The 21,019-nt window shown below is 39.8% G+C and overlaps 1 protein-coding gene across 1 annotated transcript in view; it reads left to right on the top strand.

Moving 5' to 3' along the window:
• The first annotated feature begins 457 nt into the window (after positions 1 to 457).
• Positions 458 to 21,019, top strand: part of LOC140657952 (contactin-4) — a 258,606-nt gene continuing 238,044 nt past the window's right edge. The window contains exon 1 of the mRNA XM_072875734.1: positions 458 to 567. The gene's annotated coding sequence lies outside the window, so the exon portion shown is untranslated. The remainder of the gene's footprint in view (positions 568 to 21,019) is intronic.

The following is a 21,019-nucleotide window of genomic DNA, read 5'->3' as shown; positions in this document are numbered from 1 at the left end:
CGTAGGAAACCACAATCTGTCTTGAAAAGCTTACAAGTAAAAGGAGATTTTCAAAGACATCAAAGGCAGATTGGTGTCTGGCTCTTGCTGAAAATCACTGAGCACCTCAATCTGCTGAGCATTGTTGAAAATCCCACCCAAAGCCCCTCTCGGTTCACATGAAACAATAGGAATATGCAGTAAAAGACTCAACAGCGCCTTGCAACCAACTGTTTTCTTTGTAAGTCACTAATCTTTCTTCTTAAAGATTATATGTGATACTGAAAATATATTAGTGGGTGGGTCACAGATCAGAGGACTCATTTTTAAAAAAAAAAAAAAAAAAAAAGGCTGCAGACGGCTGGTTTCCATCTCCTCCCTGGCTGAATTAAGAAAGATGTTTTTCTCCCCACTGCTCTTCTATTTCCTTCCTTTCCATTTTCTGCATTATGTTTCCTCCTCCAGACTGTGGCGGTGGAGCTGAATGCTGATGAGACCATCGGCAGTCTGTCCCCAGACAGAACTTTTTAAGGTCATTTCTCCTGGTTCTCGATTGCTTGACCTGCTCATTTCTCTTCACCAGCTATGGTAGGCTACCCAATTATACACTGTTATTTTTATGATACTTGCTTGTCCTTCCCAGCCTTAATCTTCCTTTATTGCCAGGAACACTCACAGTCTCTGTAGTCTAGTTAGAGCTGAAGTTCATAAGAGAAATGTTTTAAATTGACAGTTTCAAACGAACAATCAGGACCGCACACGGTGATGAGGCGGAATAGGCTTTCCGTGGGCGTAGGTAAAAGCGAGTCGTAATGGCTGATGCAGCGATGCTTGCTCTGCTGGCACGGCTGAACCCTGAGGATGCGGGTTGCCTTCGAAGGGAAGGTTGCACATACCTACAGATAGTAAGCAGCCTGGGCAGGATTGTGTTGGTTTTATAATGGTGTAGTTGTGTATACAAGTAATATTTTTAGGGATCTGACTCTAGTTTTCCTAGACCTTGGTAAAATATACATCCATCTCTGTTGCTGTTCTCAGTTTCAGGCAAAGTCTGGTTTTGTTACTATATTTGTTGGTTTTATTCCAAATTCTACAGCCTATCTGTACGCAGTCACGTGCCGAGTAAGATCATCTATTATTTGTTATTACGCTGGTCGCAAGGTTTGTGCGGTGGTCATGTGGAGGAAGAGCTGGAGAGAGAGGTGACAAGTCTGAGCATTGAAACACGAGCTCTGTTATCCTCTGATGTGTGAGGTCCACATACTGTGAAACAGCATCATAAACTGGCAAAATAAATTCCCTTATATCAAATTCACTTCCTCATTCTAGCAAGGATAAGCTCAGAAAATAATAAAAGAAAATTGCTCTGAGACAGAATCTGCACGTTACCTGTGTGGACGTGCGAGTCTTCCACATGGGACGTTTCACAAGTCAACACACACAAACTATGAGGAATAATCTATATGGACTATCTGTGTGGGAAGAGACATGCTGTAGTCTGTATGCTCACACTAAATACTAGAAATCTTCTTGAGATTTCTATTTAATTTAAGATTTCTTCTTAATTTCATGGTCTGTGGCAAACAACGTGAACTGTATCTCTTCTGGTACAGCGATGCCGCTTCATCTTCAACCCCATCAACCATTTGCTCACCTCACAAGTAACTACTTGCTGTAGCTCCTACTGTATTTCACAGCCGTGCCGATGTGTATGCAAGGTCCCAATCGCCGCCAGGCCACCATGCAGTCAGAAGGGACCAAACTCATCCCAGGCCTGGCTGGACCGACCCCAGTAGAGTTGCGGGACGGATGGAAGTGGCCCCAGCTCTGCATTTCAAAGCTTTCAGAGTTGTCTGAGAAAACAGGAATGTGAATGAATCATACTTTAGGTATTTACATTTCTCAAATGCCTGAGAAGCTTTTTAAAGGTCAATCTAATTAAGACAAAGTTTGTTTGTACCAATATAAAGTAGTTACTATTATTGGAAGTTCATTCCAATGCAATATATGGCATTTTACTTAGTTTAAATTTTAGTTTTGTATGCTTAATTTGGAAAGAGCAGAAATGATCTCTTGGTTCCATAATGTCTTACTTAAAATGACATTTTAATCAATAATGAATTTTTTCGCTACAATTAAAAAAAGGTTCATTCTTCTTGATGCAAAATAATTAATCAAAGTTTTTGCATAAGAAGGATTCTTTTGTATTGGAAATAAAATTGCCTAGACTCATAACAGCCACATTATTTAGTGCGTCTGTTTTTGATTGCCAACTTATGGGAACAAAAGCCTTTTTTCTGTAATTTAAGGATGCATTTAAATTCAGTTTGAAAGACTAAATTTCACTATGAGTTGCCCTTAAAGGCAATAAAAATTGAGATCTATTTGTGCTTCTCTGTAAGAATATTAAAGTAAGAAGTAAATCAGTTTTTCTTTTAGTTTCTTTTCATATTTGAATAGTTCTGCCTGCTGCCCGTGTGTCTCCTTTAGAGAAGCCTGCTGCCCCAAACTTTGCACAATTGAGGGAAGTTTAGACGTTACAGTCCTTACTGTCATCAACTTTATCATCTTTAAAAGATATTGAATTGAGGGGAGGGGACAGAGAGGGTGTGATTAGTATTGTTCCACTGACTGCTTCCTTTTTAATGGCTGTCTTGTTACCTGAAAGCCTAGAGCCAAGTCCAAAGCATTCCTGTTGAGGAGTGAACCAGAAGTTCCAGGAACAGTGTCTGGCCCTTCCAAGCAGAGGGTCTCCTCTCTGAATCAAAACTTACACTGCTGGCAGCAGGGCTTTCTCTTGACTTGATTTTTCTTTCTAGTAGTCTTTAACACTATTTTCCTAATGTGAAACTGTAGAAATTTTATGTTATCTGAATTCTGTAAAGTCATAAAATGAGATGGCACATTGTAAAACAGGAGAAAAAACTCTTTCAGGTAACTGAGTTCCTTGGACATATGAAATACTTCGGGTTTGGTTCAGGTGTTCATCTAGGTTGTAGTTCTGTTGAAGAGGAGCAGTTCATCCTACATTGCCAGAATTTTCTTCTCACAGTACATTGCCAGTCTTCTCCGCCAGTCTGTTCGTGGATCATGCAACATTGATCCCAAAACGTCTGAATAACTGTACAGTAATAAGCTCTCATTCAGTATATTTTAGAGAAGATCTCTAAATGTAATGAGAATATGACCTACAAAAAGAAAGATATTAAAAAAACATCCACATATCAGTAGCAGAGATGAAAACCAAGAGATTCAAACCATTATGAATATCAAGAAAAAGGTACTCTTGACATTTGGAATAAAAGAGAAACTAAGGGCTGTATCCTTTCCTGTGTTCCTTATTGGCATCTGACTCTAGAAGACTGGAAGGACTCATAGGACTGGTTTGGAACCTGGTTGAACCAGAGCAGTATAGAGAGACAGATTTTCTTCCTAGGAGAGTGTAATTTTGTCAATCATAAGAAAAGAAGTGAAGATGTTCTTGCTTAAATATGCATGGTAAAATGTAATGTTTTAGCAGCAGCATAAAAAATAATTACTATATCAAAGTCAGGCATAATTATCACAGGTGTGAATGGAAATACACAGCATCATGTTGTCTCAGACATAAGTATTTCAAGTATTTACAATTAAAAAAACCCAGCCCTCTCAAGTCTTTTCCCTGTTGCAGCGAGGCTGCATACAGTATCGTTGCCAGGACTGCTGCTTTTCCAGGCTTGCTGTTTTCGGCGTGGTGAGATGTCTCACTCTGCTGTTGTCCTACATAGCTGCTGCCTTCTTTCCACGTTTCATCCGTGTGAGATGCAGATAGAGAGCCGGTGCGTCACTGAAGTAACCAAAATAGCAAAGTACCACCGTAATGCTTGAATTCCAGATATACCCTATCCAGCGGTGTTGCATGAAGCAGATGAAGATTTCCCCCTGATAGCCTTGCTATCTGATAGGCACCAAATGGATTGGGTACCTCGCTATCCGAGCATCGGGGACACAAGCTCCAGGCTGTGCTGTAATGCAGAGGACATTAATGGGATGCTGAGCAGCGCCTGCTCATCCCGGCCACGCTCTGTCTCCGTTTCGCCCATGCGTTGCGGTGGCCTTCCCCACACAGTTTTCCTCCTCGGATGGGTGCTGTGAGTCTGGGAAAGGTCAGGCTGGTGTCCTCGCTGCTCACGCTGACTCCTTGTCTGATGGTTTTGTAAGAGAAAGCAGGATTAGGGTTGTGTTAGTTTAGCTTGCGTGTGAATTGCATCAAACAGAAACATCTTTTCATGTGGAAAATAGATGGTTGGGGTTTTTTTGAAACTAAAACTTTTTTAATGAGTGAATAGTGCATCAATAGCGGTTAAGATGACCCCCCTTTTTAACATACAGTGCACATCTTGTGGGGGTTCTGTCCCAGCTGAACTTTATTCTCATTTCTCTTCACTTATGTCCTAAGCTCTTGGTCAAGGACTGTATGCTGTGGTTTATGCAGTGCTGAGGACAGGTCGTCTCTGGTCTTGGGTGAGGCTTATCAGTGCTACCAACAACTCAAAATTCAACTCCAGAAGCCAGCTACCATCATGTGTTAACTCAGAGAGATGAGGGCTAAAACCATACCTCTGCTGAATGAGCATGCAGCATAAGAAGCTTGGCTTAAATCTGGCTACTGTGAACGGTGCATAATCAGATACATAAAATCGGTCATAAATAATCATAATGAAAGCTCAGCACGTGTTTTCTTTGTTAGTTTCTGTAGCTTCTGAAATAAAATAAGTGCTGTGTAGATTGTAGTACAAGAGTAAAATAGCTATTGAAAGGCTCTTTGTAGCTGCTAACTTGTTCGTTGCTAATTTACTTCTGTTTTATACAGACAGACATGATGAAGGTATGTGCAAGGAAACCTAATTTCTGTGTCTGCTGTCCTAGTGAATTGTTAGTAAGGTATGTGAGTGGGAATAGCTCTAACATTTGTATTTGCATCCACAATGGCATTTTTTCTCCTACCTGCTGCTAAAAAGCTTTATCTCATTTCACAGGGGTTCTTGCCATATAACCTGAATCTCTCTACCTGACGCTCCAGTTCTCCTGTCTCTTGCAGCGAAGGGGGAATCTGGGGAGCTCTTGTAATGGCTCAGGAAAGGAAGAGGAGGCTGGCTTATTTAGGTTCAGATAAATTCTTCGTGTATGAAGAACTTAGAAAAGATTACGTTAATTACCTAAGTACATTTCACAACAACATGGGTTTGAAAACCCTTACTCCTGGAAAGAATCATCAGAAGATATGGAACAATTTTTGTCAGTATTTTGGTTTTCTAGTTAAAAGATGGGCAATAAGGAAAGAATTGCTTTCTTGTAGCAGGGGCCCTGGTTTCCAAAACACTGCAGGGGGGAGGATGACAGGAATTGCTTTTGAGTTGTTCTGGTAATAATGACTGTAGACTGAATTATAACAAGGTCAATCTCTTAAACATTTCGCTTTAAATAAATAAATTAAAAATCCACTTTTCTATTTGGACATATGTTTTAGCTCTGTGCCATGGCATTTATGTGGAAAATGATACAAGGTAAGACATGGTGTGCTGTTTAGAGGAAACATTGTAGATTATAAATAGATTAAAGATTCATCTGACAGAGGAAATTTTCAGTACACGTTTCAAACTGGATGTGGCTTTTTGCCAGTCTGCCTAATGCTCTCTTAGCAATATTAGGGTCAGCTCTACCTAGATTTTTAGGGTTAATACTGGAGATGTTACTGTTTTCTGCTTTTTAGACTTGTATCAAAGAAAAGGTTGGAAGTTAGCAGCAATTTTAAACAATTTTTACCCATGCAAAAATCTGAGTTTAGGAAGAAAAGGTAAAACAGTATAGCTGTACCTCTGACCTACCCTATAGCTTTAGCAGACGTGCCCCTTGCCCATCCTTAGTCTAAAATAGGCAAATTTTATTTCAGCTTGAGATTTTCTTCATTTATTCTCTTACTGTGAAATTTAACTTGCACATCAGGGGAGAGTTATGAATGAACACTTACGTACTCTGAGCATCCTTCGGCATTTCCAACACAATGAACGTGTGAGACTCATTTAAAATTTATTTAGTTACAGGACAGCATGCTTAATTTCCTGCACCCCTGTGTGTGCTCCCCTGGTCCTGTATGGACTCAGTCCTTCACCTTTGTGGTAGAAAATGATTTTCCCAGAGTTATGAGTACATGTGTGTATAAGGATGCCAGAGATGGTGGTAACTTATTCCTCTTGTGCACTTGCGTAAACTTGGTATGTGTAGAGGTTAATGGGCCGTATGGGTTTCCTTCTGTCTTCTCCCAGTGTTTTCTGCACGATGATGGTTTCATAGCTAGAAAGCTACGGCAGCAGTTTAAAAGTGAGGAAAAAGGCAAAAACTGTGTTTAATTGGTTTTGGGAATGCTAGCTGTGTTTTAAAATGTAAGTCTGTGATAATTTTCTGTGTTCTCCATCTTGACTTTGCTTTCACCTTCTAACTGAAAACGAATGTTATTGCTCTTGTTTACTGTGCTGATTTATTTAGTCAATACAAAAGACAATTCTATTGTTAGTGTAGGATTTTCAGTAACGTAAGGAAGCTTAAATAATCATTCTAATTAAAAGAAATATGTCATAACACTTCCAGAAACTACAAAGCTCTATTTCCAGAAGTTTCTAATGGCATTTTAAGCTGCAGTTATAATGGTGGTGTGATTGATGGCAATACCTTTAAGCTAACTAGCTTATTTTAGGTGACTAGCTTACATACATTGTATATGTATATTTAGGATGTACTTTTTTCATGCTGAGAGCCTAACTCATTTCTACTGCTGGCTTTTAGGACTTCGGGATAAATTTAAATAAACAGATAGATAATAGCAGAGATACTCAGAGGTGCTTCAGCACAGCGTAGGGTGCTGTCAGCAATTGCTGGGCTGCTCAAGTGCTTCTTGGAAGCTTGCTGGGGCCCCCAATGGCTTTGGAAAATGTGGTCTTAGCTATTGAAATGTTTATGGCGTACACTCAAATCTTCTGTCTCACCTAGAAATCTCATCTTTAGAAGTCTAAATGCTTGGAGTGTGTATTTTTATGTGAATAGTGGATTAAGAAATTTTGCACAGTACGAGTTGCAGGGTATTTGTACAGGCTGATCAAATTGAATGCTTGTCAGAGGCTGTTAAAAGACATCTGCATCTTTCATCACAGTAAGTGGAGCTAAGTACAGTTGCAAAGCTTCTAATTATTGGTGCATGTGAACTGAGAAGTGAGGCTGCCCTCTGCACATGCTAGATACAGCTCACATTGAGGAGTGGATGTTATTAAATCTGTAGAAAAAAAACAAGGCATAAACAAAATTGTTAGTGAAAAGAAATAGTCTTTGATAAAATTCTGCATCTAAATTCACCTTGAATTAGATTCTTTGAGGATAAGGTCACTATTTCTCATAAGAGGTTTTTCTGTGATGTTTCTGCTTTACAAAACGCTGTAATACCTCTCTGAGGTATCTCCTGCCATTTTTCTCTATTAGCCATGGTGGCTCTCCAATTATATTGCACTTTGAGCCTTTCCAGGAGACAAAACCAAGGTTTCAGATTCCTCAGGAATTAACGTAAATGGAACTGATTTTAAAACTGAATTGTGGTTAATTAACACTAACCCACTACCTCTCTGTAGTTGCTCTCCAGCATGATCAGATGAGTCACTTATTTGCCAAATATTAGGATTTAATTTAAAAGCTTGGTTCAAGTTTGGAAAGTGCCCCAGGGTGCTGAATATTTCCATGCTCTGAACATCATTGACTCCTGTTAGTGTCAACAAACAATTTTCATTTGAAATGTATCTTTTAGTCTTAGTAACAAATCAAATTTTTTTAAATATTAAAAATATTTTAATTAAATATATAAAATATATTAAATACTAGATTTAATATATTTTATATATTAATATAATATATAAATATTATACTATAATATAATACTAGATATATTAAATACTATATTAAAATACTAGATTTAATAAATAACTGGAGTTCTTTGAATGAACTGCTTACAATAAGTCTTAGTGTTTTGTGCATTTTTTTTAATACCAGGAAGCGTGCCTGTGTACATCCACTCTTTCTTCTGCTTGTTCCCTGTTCCAGCCTCTGACACTCGGGGAGTTTTTATGTCTATTTTGCTGTTAAAACCATAGAATAATGTGGGTTGGAGGGAATCTGGAGGTCATCCACTCCAGCCTCCTGTTCCAAGCAGGTCTGGTTAGGTCAGGTTGCTCGGGGACTTTTCCATTTGAGTGTTGAGCATCTCCAAGGACTCCACAATCTCTATGGACCACCCATTGCAGGATTTTACCATTCACTATGGGGGGAAAAAAAAAAGTCTTGTCCAGGACAAATGTAGAAATATTAATCAGTCTAGCAGCAGTAATTAGCCAGCCTTGGAAAGGATGCACAGATACTCACAATAATGTTCTTGTGCTCTCATCTTTAGTGTAAAATAGAGTAAATTGTTAGAGTTAACACATCTAGCAATTGTCTCTGGTAGATACTTATAGCTGTTTTCCAAAAGGCTGGTGAAGGATTCATTTCGGGGCACTTTGGATCATTTTGTTTGCCAGCAGAACAATCTGTTGCAGTACCTTTAGCTTATTTTGCTGCTGTTTGCATTGAAGCATACTTGTGGATATAAATACTTCTGTGCAACATGGCCAAACATGGGCAGCTCCAAAATTCTGTATTTTCTGATTAAATAACGTCATATCACTAGATATTGAAGCTCCAAATAAGTAAGATATATATAGATAGTGGTAATGTAAAACTTCTAGATTATCATGTATGATATGGAATTAACAATTTTCAAAGTAACTTAGGGTCTTAGGAAGCTAAACCTCAGTTTAAGACCTAATTATTTCAACAGTTATGAAAATTTTGCCCTTACCCATTTTCCCAAAAACCAAAGCAAGAAGTTTCTTTCTTCTTGGCACCAATTCTTTTTTTTAATTTTGTTCTTAAAAAGATTAAACAGTCTAGCTGCATTAATTAGGTTTTCTGAGATTTTTATTTGTGATATGTAAACTGAAGGCTGAGAGAATAGCCAGGAATTCAGCAGCCCATATGAATATGAACAATGAGACACCTTTTACAAATGAGAAGTTTTCTCATTGTGCTACCAAATGTTGTGCTTCAGTTGAATCCCTTACACAAGGGGACTTCCAAGAAATGTTGTTTCCATTGAAGCTGTATGATTCTTCAAGCATATTTTGCAGCTCTAAAACATGTGCTAATCAGAAACTTTAATGGCTGTTATCTGGCCTTAAACTCTTCATTAAAAACAGGTGCTTCTTGCAGGCTTTCAGCAGCTTGGCCATAATGAAGAAGGCAGCTTTAACTTTTTAAGAGTTTAATGTTAGCTTGTGTGTCATAACAACAGTGAGCATCGCAGCACCAGAGTAGTGGTTGTGTTGTGAATCTGCATCTACTGAGATCAACCAGCAAATAACCAGGGGCTAACTGTGCTGAGGAGGATAAAACAGTGAAGCAGAGGGCAGGATAGGGTATGCCGACCCCTAGGACCATCTCTTTAACAGAGCTGTGTGTGTTTCTAGAGCCTGTAGTAGCTATGCAGAGGTAGTAGTTTCTCAAGCCATTACATGACAATAATTCAGTTTTTAATTGGTAATAATAATACAAGCTTTAAAAAAAGCTTCAAAATTTCCTGTTTTGCAATGCTGAAATACTGATTTGACCAAGATCAGCATAGTTATTCTAAACAGATGCTGCTTTGGGTGCCTTCAACATGAGCCTGGTACATCTACTAAAAAAGGTCTCCTTGTTCACCCAGGGTCCAGGACAGCATTGCCTCAGTGCTGATGTCTCAGGGTGAAATGTTGGAAAACAAAAAGTCAGTAAAAAGCTGCAAAGACTAAGACTTAAGAACTTCTGAAAGCCCCAGTATATGCCTGTGTCTTTAGATGACTACTCTTTGTTTGTTTGTTTTGTCTTTATCCTGGTCTGTGTCCTTACCCTCTAGAACACTTTTAGGAACTTTTGAAAATGTCAGCTAGGCTATGCTTGGTAGATTGAGAAAGAGATAATTTTATGAGTCATCTTTTTTTTCTGGAAGAAATAAAATAACAAAATTGATTTCTTTACTGATCCTTGTCTTTAGGTGGATCTTGTTCTGTACATGGATCCATAAAAATGTGTCTAACAACGAGACAGTAGATACAGGGGGCAGAAAAATTAGTCCATTCATCAAGGACAACATGAAAGAAGGACTATTGTGAAGATGTTACAAATATTAATGTGTTGTGTTGTACTCCATGACACTAGAAGTCCCATTAGTGATAAATATTTCCAGTTTTAAGTATCTACAATTTTAGTAGCTGCAAAAGCTATTTTCATATAATAAAATTAATGTATGTTCAGAAATTTTGTACACGTGCTTGTCTCAGAAGAAGCATTGTTATATCCTGCTCCATCCATCCTTTCTGAGTGTGGAACAGCAATTTAAATTTAAACCTGAAGTGTTAAGTTTTAATTTTTTTCCTTTGCTGAGTCTCCTACTTAGTCATACATAAATCAGAGGAATATGAAAGAACTAGTAAAAATGGCTCTATCCTTCTAGAGCTGTAATTTGGCGCCATGAATTATTAATTATTAGACCAGTATAGCAACAGCTTTTTCAGAAGTCAGTATAAATGTAAAAGGCTCACCTTATCAGCCAGGATCTAAGCAGTGGCAGTAATGTAATTCTTACCATTTAGCACTTTGTGGTACGTTGAAAAGGAATAGGATATTAGACCGTTTAAACTTTCTGAAATATAACACAAAGTAAGGAAGTGCTTTTTTTTTTGCCTCTGAAATAATTTCAAAGAAATGAATACACATGGATTTCTCAGGGGTTTGGGCTGGTGGAGATGTTGAAGCTGTTCCATTTGTGAAGCATCACTGCGAGGGAGACCAGTGGCTCAAAGAGCACGCTTGAAAAGGAAAGGCTTTAGCTGCTTGTATTGGTTAGAAGAAAAGAAGAAATCCATGGAGGCTTGAAATTGAGCTAAAATGGATGAAGGGTAGCATTTACTAAATACAAAGGCATCTGGTATCGTAAGTAAAATTTTCCTTCCTAAATAATGTAGCTCTCTAGTTTAATACTGTGGTACTACCTAAGTCTAGTGTTAATTTTCTTGAAGCCGTACCGATAGCAGTACTAGAGGACCCTCATGTTGTCCTCTGATTTAACTGGTCTGGCCAAAAAAATAAAAGGTATTTTTGTTTCTTGTCTTAAATAATTTTGTGTTTGGTGTAGTCCTAAAAGTCCTTTTCAAAACTTTGTCCTTCTCGGATATAATCTGCCTTTGGCAGTTTCAAAGTTGAGTGCAGTAGCTGATTAATTGATTCCCATCTTGCAAAATTTAAGTGCATGTAATGGAAAATTGAAATACTTCAGCACTTACTTTTCTAATTCTGAAATTTCACTTTAACATTTTTAGTATTTTAGCAATACTGTTCTCCATTTCTAAAGATAAGTTATTAAAATAAGGAGTCTCTCTTGCAATATGTCATAATGTATTTTTAAAAATATGATTTAACTTACAAACAAATTAGGAGAGGGTATTAAGGAACTGATTAGGTCTCTTTTTGTATTGAGGTTTTTAATAACCATTATACTACAAAATTTATGTAAAGCAATATTTCAGGGAGAAATCCTAATGACATTCTAATGTGAATTTTACCTGAGATTGTTTCACAGGACTGTGAAATAATCTAGTTGCTGTCACTTGTTTCTGATTTACAGAAGCCGTTTTGCTCCCATCTGTTGATGCAGACAGACCAGGCAGGGTTAGTAAAGAGTAGTTCATCGGCGCCAAAGAGTGCGTGCAACACTGGTTGCAGAAAGGCAATTAGTCTATAAAAATTCAGATGAAGTATGTAAGTTCCTACCCTGGTTCTCTTTTTTAATGACGAAGGTGCAGAATTGGTAGGTGATACTGCAAAAGAAAGATGGAAATGTTCCTTTAATTGTCTTACTCCTTTTTGTTGTAGATTTTACCCGGATTTGGGGTACAATATATATGCAAACCACAAATTTGCTATGGGAAATTACTGAAAACTGTATCTCTTGCATGTTTCTATTAAGCTAAATACACTCATGTATCAGCAGATTTAATCACTTGGTGTGGGGAAGCATTCTTGAGGACAGGGTTCGCGTGGGGAGCTGATCTATTACAGCTTTCCTATCCCCATTTCCTATTCAGGATAATTAGTGAATTTTTAGAGCTATTTCTTAAAACTTGCAGGAAGGTCTGGACCAGGGATTGCAGTGGGAATGGTGCTGCTTGCGGGGAGCCAAGGGTAACCCCTGGCTTGTGGCCGTGTGTAGATGCCATTCATCTCTGTGCCATGAGTAAAATGTTCCTTGAGGAAGCAGAGGAGGAGGAGAGGCAGTGGAGTTTGTTTCATTTGGTATGGGAAATAGATTTTCCTTCATTATTAACTGCACAATCGTGCTCCGATGACGCTTAACATGTGAAGGTAATCACGGCACTTTGTTCATCTCTGGCCAGTGGAGAGAGGGAGTGCATTAATTACACAGTCCTTCCAGGTAAGCTGCGCTTGTATGCAGCACATTACCCAAGTTAATGTGACAAAGACCATTAAGAATTATTTTTATGATGAATTTAAACTATTTTCATTACGCCCATTTTGGCTACGCTAGTGTAGATTTGTGCAAAACGGGACAAGAGAGCACAGGGAGATGGAGAGGAGGAGCTGGTGTCTGCAGCAGCGGCAGTTTGCGGGCTGGCGTTGCAGTGGGTTGGATCGGCAGTGCTTTGCAAGCGGCAGAACCGGAGCCTCTCATGCAAGAAATTGGAGAAGTCCTTTGGTGGGGAAGGAGAAAGATAGGGAGGAGATTAAAGATATATTTCTTAATTTTGGAAGCTATAGTGTGCACAAAAAATGGTGTGGCAAAACCGACCAGAAACGGGCCGAAAGGTTGTTAAAATGTAATTGAAGCCTACTCAGGGCTGCGTGCGGCTCTGTGGGAGCACCCTGTGAAAGCACACCAAAGCGTGTGTTGGCAAGCCTTTTGCAAAGCGTTAGCTCACAGCAGACCAATCTGCCAATAAATAACACTAAAGTTTATAGGCTTTTAAATGGATGAAAACAAATTTGGATGGCTTTTTCTCATCAGTGCTTTTAGGGGTGCAATTTTTTTTCCTCAAAGAGCTGTGAATTTAAGATATGTACAGACACCTCTCGCATCCCGTGGCAGCCGTTGGGCTATAACGCCACAGAGAAGAGGAGAGGCGGTGGCCAGCGAGGTCTGTGCCGTGCACGGCTTGGAGCTGCTGCCGTTGCATGGCTCTTCTAGGGCTGGGCACGTGTGGGTGCTGGGCGGCCACCTGCCATCTCTCTTGCCTTATCGTTCCCAGAATGAATCCCCTCGAGAACTGTAAGGAGGTGGAAAAGGCTAATGTGACTTACAGCCTTCCACACATACGTCAGTGGTCCAGCTCTGAGGTTGTCTACACCGTGTTTGAAGATGCCATCGCACAGCAGATGGCCATACCCAAGCTTGCATTAGCAGAGCTGGCTCAATGTCTACCAAAGCAAAGTCACCACGGTGTTGTCTCTGTGACAGGCTGAGAGCTGCCGGGGCCCTGGGTACGGGTGCGTGTTGCACAGACATCTGTGCTGCCAAGCCTACTATTTTTACTCAGCCTAGCTAGGCTGTGATGGCGGTGATGGTAATTACACCTTTGATGGATGTGCCCTGAAGGCTTTCCTACAGATACTTGAAACTTGGCCTTGGTTGCCGCTTGGAGCTGCTGGCCACAGCTCTCTGGAAAAAATGATACAAGACCAGATCTCAGGTGTTGCCCTGAACACGGGGGTCCACAGAAGTGCCCGCTCCCTTTGCATGGAATGGGGGAGCTCAGTAGTAATGGTGCAAAGACTTGTTTAATCAGTGCACATTGCAGTTGAGTAAAGGGTGGCGATTTTTTGTGTTGCATTTTAGCTTTATCAGATCTGCTGTTTGGCTGAGTAATGTTTTTGCAACTTTCATGTAAAATCTGGCATCTGAAACGTCTTGTAACTGTGTCTGGGAGCCTGGGGTGGAGGCAGTGAGGAGGGGGAGTGAGCACTGCTCACCCCAGGACGAGCTCTCCTTGCTGGGGGGTCACCGCTGGCACGCAATGCTGATCCAGGGAACGGTTTGATAAAGCTGCGTGGGAGTGGTGTGCAGGCATCGCTCCCCCAAAAAGCAGAGAGGCAAGGTTTACTTCAGTGCAAAATATAATACGCATACATGTTTGCCTTAAGAGGCATTTTAAAACGGTCTCATTTTTCATAGAGAGGATTGAGATATGGCTTCGTGTTCAGTGGGAGCTCCTAATAAGCATCCCTAGAAGATCCCAATCCTGGGAGCTCAGCACCGCTCTTTCCCTCGCTGTTTTCTGAGCTCTGAGCAGCCACGCGGGGCTCCTCGGTTTGTCCACACCTTGTGGGTGATTGCAGCCAGTGTCCGCATCCTGGTGGTTTGCCTACGTTTTGAGAAGAGAAAACCAGCCAGCCTGCAAACATGGACCCATAAGCTTAGATAGCTGAATCGGAATTAATTTTTGCAAGGCAAATTATCACGCATCAAAATGCATCTCCAAGTGAAGACGTTACAAGTAATTGTACTTGGATGGCTTTTGAATCTCACAAATTAAACCTATTAGGAAAGCCTTACTTGGGTTTCTGCAGTGCAGTTTTGTACAGAGAAAGTCTTACTCTGTGTTTGGAGAAACAGTGAGAAGTATATACTTTAGATGGCAGAAAACATGACAAAATGCTTATTGCTGGGAGCGGAAGTACATCAGAAAATATATGGCTGTTATCCAGCTGCAAGTTTCTCCATTTAAATGCAAACAAAACAGGAAAATGAAATGCAATTTTTAGTTTAATCAACTTTCATGAGTCTTCTGGGAAGCCCAGGAGTATCTGAAAGGAGCCTCTGGGACCTGTTGGGTTTAAATATGAATTTTGAAGTCCGCTTGGTAATAGATGGTGTACTGCATTTGGTTTAAAAATTAAGCTTTTCAAGTGACATCTGGGCCTAACTGGAAGCTAGCTGGCAAGGGAGAAGGCTAGTCAAATTAATTGTTCATTTTGTTTCTTTAGCTAAAAATGTGTCTAACATAACAATTCTTTGCCCGATGCATTCTACAAATAGCAAGTTAAAATAACAAACTTATCCATTACAATTATTAAAATAAAGAGACCAAGTACGGATAGGAGAGATGATAAAAAGTACACAACAGACTGTAACAGGCAGCATACTGGAGAGAACCACAGTGGAACTTGTGGAACTAAAGGAAAATGGCCCCTGGTTATTCTGCCCATATAATCATTTATTGGGGGGGGCAGAAATAATGATTATTTAAGTATGATTTTGAATATCATAGCATCAAACACCTGATCTATAGAGACATTACAGCTATAAAAAAATATAAAAAGTTAGTGTGTTTTAATTAAGAAAACAGACAGTGTAAGAACTGACGAGTGCAAACAGTACAGTGAACTGGCATTTTTTTTCAATCTCTGGCACTAGAATGGCCTGGGACATTTTTGCATTGATGTCCTCAGTGTTACATTTCTCTTGAGACCAATTACAAAGGTTCACAAGGTTGTTTTTATTTTCCTTGCTCTTGATGCCTTTTTAATGAGGCCTCCTAGTAAACAGCAAGCATTATGCTTTCCTGTTGTATTCCTGTCTGCCGCCTTTAAACATTTATTACTAATACATGTGGGAAATGATTTATAAATTAAATATTAGGAAAATGTACTTTTAAAAAACAGAAGTAGTTAGGGGGTATATTTTATAATTGTCATTAGGGGAGTGGAAGAGGAAGTCATGCCAATATTTTGCTAATGGAAGCGCAGTGAAAGGGACTGTTAAAGCATCATTGTGGTTTTATGTAATAAATAGAGATAATAGATGCATGGAGTTTTCAGTGCACGTATCTGGGCCTGTGGCTTGGTGTAATAAAATCTGAATGCAAAAAAAAAAAAAAAAAAGCCAGTTGTGCAGAGTTGTCCAGGGAAGTTTGAACGTTGCTGTTCTCCTGTGCAAGCGTGTGTTTCCCCTGGACTGCCCTCCTGCTCTGCACCAGCACTGCCGAGTCCCGGTACCCGCAGCGTCCCATCGGCATCATGCCTGCCAGCGCCAGCTCCTGCCCTGGCACGTTCCTCCTCCTGCTTTGCCTCTTCAGTCACTGGATCTTCCAGATTCAAGTGATTCTTGCAAAATATTCTCTAATCACCAACACCAGCTAATCAAGCCTAATAACGCAATTATTTTGGAGTTGAAGCATTTAGTGACAGAGCCCTGTATGGAGTCACTCCATCACGCTAAATGCTCTCATGTTGGGACGCTGCCTGCTGCAATATTGTTCTTGCTGCCTTAGAGATACCGAAGTCAAGTACAAATACTGTAATTGTTTAAAGATGTTGTATCTCGTTACTGAGTTTTATTTGTTTACTGGCTGCTTAGTTAATATATAGGCAAATGCTACTTGTTTTAAAATTATGACTGAACTTGCTGGTAGACAAGGCTACTTTCACCTGGGTTTGGAGAACCTGGTTTGCTCTTTTATGCTTTGGTGCCAGATTCACAGTAAGGTTCATGGTGAGCAAATGCAAATCTGAGGATTTTTTGACAATAGCCTTTGCATTTGGCTGCTGTACAGTAGGCAGCTATGAGCAGTCTGTGGTGATATCCAGTGGCTGCGTCTCAGCTGATATCCTTTCGTTGTCCTGCTGGCAGGCTTAGATAGCGCATCTCATTCCACATTTGTGGTAGCTTTTGTGGGGGGAAATAGATTAATACATTGATAAGGCTCACTTCTATATGTGTGTGTATATATGTATGTATCCAATAATTGTTGTAGTAAACTGCATTTTTTGCATGTTTGTATTTCAGGGAGGTCTGTTTGCCAGCAAAGCAAATTTGTCTTTGTATGCCCCTATTGTGGTGGAAAGCTTGGAGGGGTCCTGGTCCTCTCCTAGCACTTGCTCAGGTGACTTGAAGCAGTGTTGGAAGCTGAGCACAGGGAGGCTGTTGTTCAAGGAGAGTAATTTTTACCATGTTTTGATTTCTCTGGGTCTGAAAGTTGTTGTGGGTACTCCTAAGGACAGGGATGCAGAAAGGGCTTACTCAGCGAGCTTGCGAATCTGTCTCAAGTAGATCTTTGCTTCATGTCTTGAAATTTGCATCTGTGATTACAACCACTTTTGTATGCTGCAAATTCAGCTCCTTGCTCTTATTCCACCCTTGGAGTTTCTGTTGAAACTGGCTGAAGCTGTTGCGTGGCTGAGCCCTATCGCACCCCTCAGCTGCTCCGCAGTAATTCAGCTGAGAGTTTGCTGTCTCTCGGATACGTTATCCCTCCGAAAATCCTTTTCAGAGGGAAGATGTTGGAGGAGAGGAGTGGTTGTCCTTCGCTGATGTACTGAAAGGTGTTTACTTCTCGGTGATGTCAGGCTGGCGGCACTTCTTTTCTAAGACATGACTGTTCCAAGAATATGAAATAATACTTTGATCATTTTAATCTTTTATCTTTTTAAGTAGCTGATTTCGTTTTCATGTGAAAGCAGTCGGTTCAGATAGCTAATCAAGCTGCATGATGATGAAAAGGTCAAAATAAAATAGCGAACTACCATGATTCACAGCAAAGACTGGGTTCAGCTTTCAGAGGAGTGCAGACCATTGTCAGAACATAAACTCATTTTTATTTTTTGAAAAGGAACTAGGTTACCATTTTTTCCTGTCCTTTTCGCTGTAAAGTCATGTTGTCACCCACAGACGTCCTGAGAAAAATAAGAAGAGTGAGTAGCTGACATCTTTTGTAAGGAAAAATTACTCTGAGAACATAGAGGTCCCTAATTATATTGGAGTAATAGCAGACTTGATGCTGCAAGGGGAACATGCTTAACAGTAGCTATCCATTCTCCAGACAAGGATGGCAACAGCCTCACCAGAATGCAAAACAGTGTCTCTCTTGCAGCAGTCTTCAAATTGCACTGCAGGAGTAGAGAGTTATGGTATTGCATTCATCCAACCGCACCACATCAGGCAGTGAAAATAGAAAATGGTATGAAATTAATGCTTTCTTGATGGTTTTAAAATGATAACCCTCTCTAGTTATCCTTTTGAGCCAAATTTGGAAGATCTTCTATTGTATCTTCTCTCATCTTTTACCCTGCCTCGTACGCAGGCGCTTTCTGAGCTGGTGCTTGCTTGGTGGAGGTTAAAGCAAGGATTGGGCCAGTGCAGTGGATGACATTAAAAAAAGTCTAAACTTTAGTGTGTGTAATGAGAAGTGACTTGGTCGAGCTGGAATTTTCCCAAGCTCTTTGGAGGCATGGGGCTGGCTTGGCAGCGTACATAGCCGGGTTGTTACAAGGACTCACGGCGGCATTTATTTGAGAAGGCCAATCATTTATTTTTTGGTTTTGCTGCGTGGGATTTATTTTTAGTGTAACTAATCAAATGAGTATAGAACTAGAATAGCATTGGTGAATCAAACGAACCTTTTCATGAGTAGAAATAGCTTGATTTATTAAGTGCAATTGTAATCCAACATGAAGCATTTGATTACCCTCATACGCACTAATCCTTTTTTTATGAGATCAATTTGCCCCGAAGATCTGTACGTGGTGTTTTTTTGGCTGCCTTTTTCCTTAAGACCTCAAAATGGTATAAATGATGAGCTCCAGCTGTTTCTCATTGTGTGGTTTGGTTTCTGACACACAAGGTACTGGATTTTAAGCTTCTCAGACTTTTCCCCAGTAAGTATTATTTAATAGCTATTGCTGCATGAACATTGATTTTAATTTTACCAAAATAAGTGCATTAAAATGTTTACATGTTATTATTTATTACCAGCTGGTTTGTTACTGTTGGAGATGGTGTTTTTTATTTATTTCTGGGTACGGCATAATTAATTTCGTATGCTTATCTGGAGACTTTCTTGTCAGTTATTCATAGCCTGACTACTTTGTCTGCAATCTTCAAACCATTTACTATGTGATGTGATGTTTCAGTGTGGTTTTGCATTAAGATTTAGAATAATGAAACTGTCTTTTGGTATTTATAGCAGTCTGCTGCAGTAGGAGGCAGTTCACCTTTTATCCTCGGCAGCATCCGGGGTGTAGAGACGATAGGCTTTACTCACCCTGGGGAATCGATTCTAGCTCAGATCTGGTCTACTTCAGATCATTTGTGTGTGTGTATAAAAATCACGGCATTGACCAGCTGAGCGGAGTATCTCAGCTCCCCAGCCAATTGTTTTGTGACTTTGTGGGTTTGGATATGAAAAATTTGTTCTCTGCATGTGTGGCAAATATGCATAATATTTTACTTAGATCCACGTTGTCCTTCTGCACTGAGAAATGCATGAGGAGGTTGAGGAGATGTGTGAAGTTTTCGTAGTTTCCTGGACGTTCCCCACTGCAGTGTGGTAGCGATAAACGCCAAACAAAACTAGGTGAAATAGTCTGAGACTTAAGTCTGGTTTCACCTGGGACTTGGGCGGTGTGTCCCTGTGATGGACGCAGTTGCTCAGTTCTGTTGCCCCAGCTCCTGCCTCCCTGTCCTCTGGCTCCACGTCCTGCCTCTGAACCCATCTACTTTTGCTCTCAGCAATTATGTTTCCATTTTCATCAGTGGGGTTAATGGCAAGAATATGGTGGCAAATGGTGACTTTTAAGACAGTATTAAAAAACATTTCCAAAAATAAAGCCTGAATTAGGAACAATCAAATTTCCAGAGATAGTTAGAGCAACTGTTCACATCTATGTAAAGGAGACAGAAAGTGCATGTTACCTCTTCATCTACTCAAAAATAAATAGCACAAATTGAGATTTGTGTGTGATTCGTACCACTCATAGGATCACAGATTCATTAGAAAATAACTATGAAATCTGAGTAAACTGTAGTCTTTTGTGTATAAATTGCAAACAAAATGAGATTATGTTAAGATTAGCCTTTGAGTCAATCAGTACTTAAACAAATTATCCTAGTCTTGGTCAAAATTTAATAACTGATTCTTTCTGCAAGATGCCTTAAACTCTTAAAAACTTTGGTTCCTATAAACACACTTGTTGCACGGCTTCCCAGTGTTTAGTGAAGCAATGATCAGATTTTAGCTCTTCTTTAATTAAACTGACTTCTTTAAGTAACATTTAAGGTGGTCTTGTAAATTTAACAGAAAAGCTGCACAAATCATAGATCTTCTATATATGTATGTACTCTGACCCTTAAGAATGAATATATACCTACAGAGTATGGGCATCTACTCTGACCCTTAGCGTGAGTGAGAGCATGCTCCCCCACCATATCGGTACTGCTGAGCTTGGTTTGTGAAGGCCCCTTAATATTCTGCTCAAAATAAAATACAAAGCACTTAGAGTCAGCAAAAGAGTTTGTGCCTCTTGGTTGTTACGTGTGATTACAGTTTACAGTCGAGCATGCAGTAATTATGCAGTTTAATCAGTTTCTGCACAGAAATCAACCACTTGAAATATTTCTGAGTTTATCAAAAACATTGGATATCCATCAAAGGAGCAAAAAAGAAATACCATAGTTCACAGATGATTACGTATTTTTCTTATTTCTTTTTTTGCCAGTATTTGTAATATATCAAGAAAATGCAGAAATAAAATGAAAAACAAGGAAATAAATTTTATTTCTTTTAAAGCCCAGGACTGAACATAATGCTAGTCAGCATCTGTCCATGGCAGATTTCATCCTTCCAAACCAGGTATCTCCCTTGGTGGGAGAGTGCTCGAGTGCACTGGTGCTGTGGACGGACGGACGGACGTCTGTCTGTCTCACTGCGTTCCCAGGGCTGCCAAACCTCAACAAAACAGTGAAATCGCCAGGGAGTCTTAATTTCCCAAGATTCAAACCCAGAGGGGTTTGGCTAGCTTTATATGAGCTCCAGCTGTGCCCACGGGGTTTGTCCATCACACGTAATTACCATCTGTAGTTGCTGATCAATGTGACGAGGTG

Source organism: Ciconia boyciana, chromosome 11, assembly GCF_034638445.1.
Source record: "Ciconia boyciana chromosome 11, ASM3463844v1, whole genome shotgun sequence".
Lineage (NCBI taxonomy): Eukaryota > Metazoa > Chordata > Aves > Ciconiiformes > Ciconiidae > Ciconia > Ciconia boyciana.
Note: the sequence above shows the minus strand (reverse complement) of the source record. Positions and strands in the feature narration are given on the sequence as shown.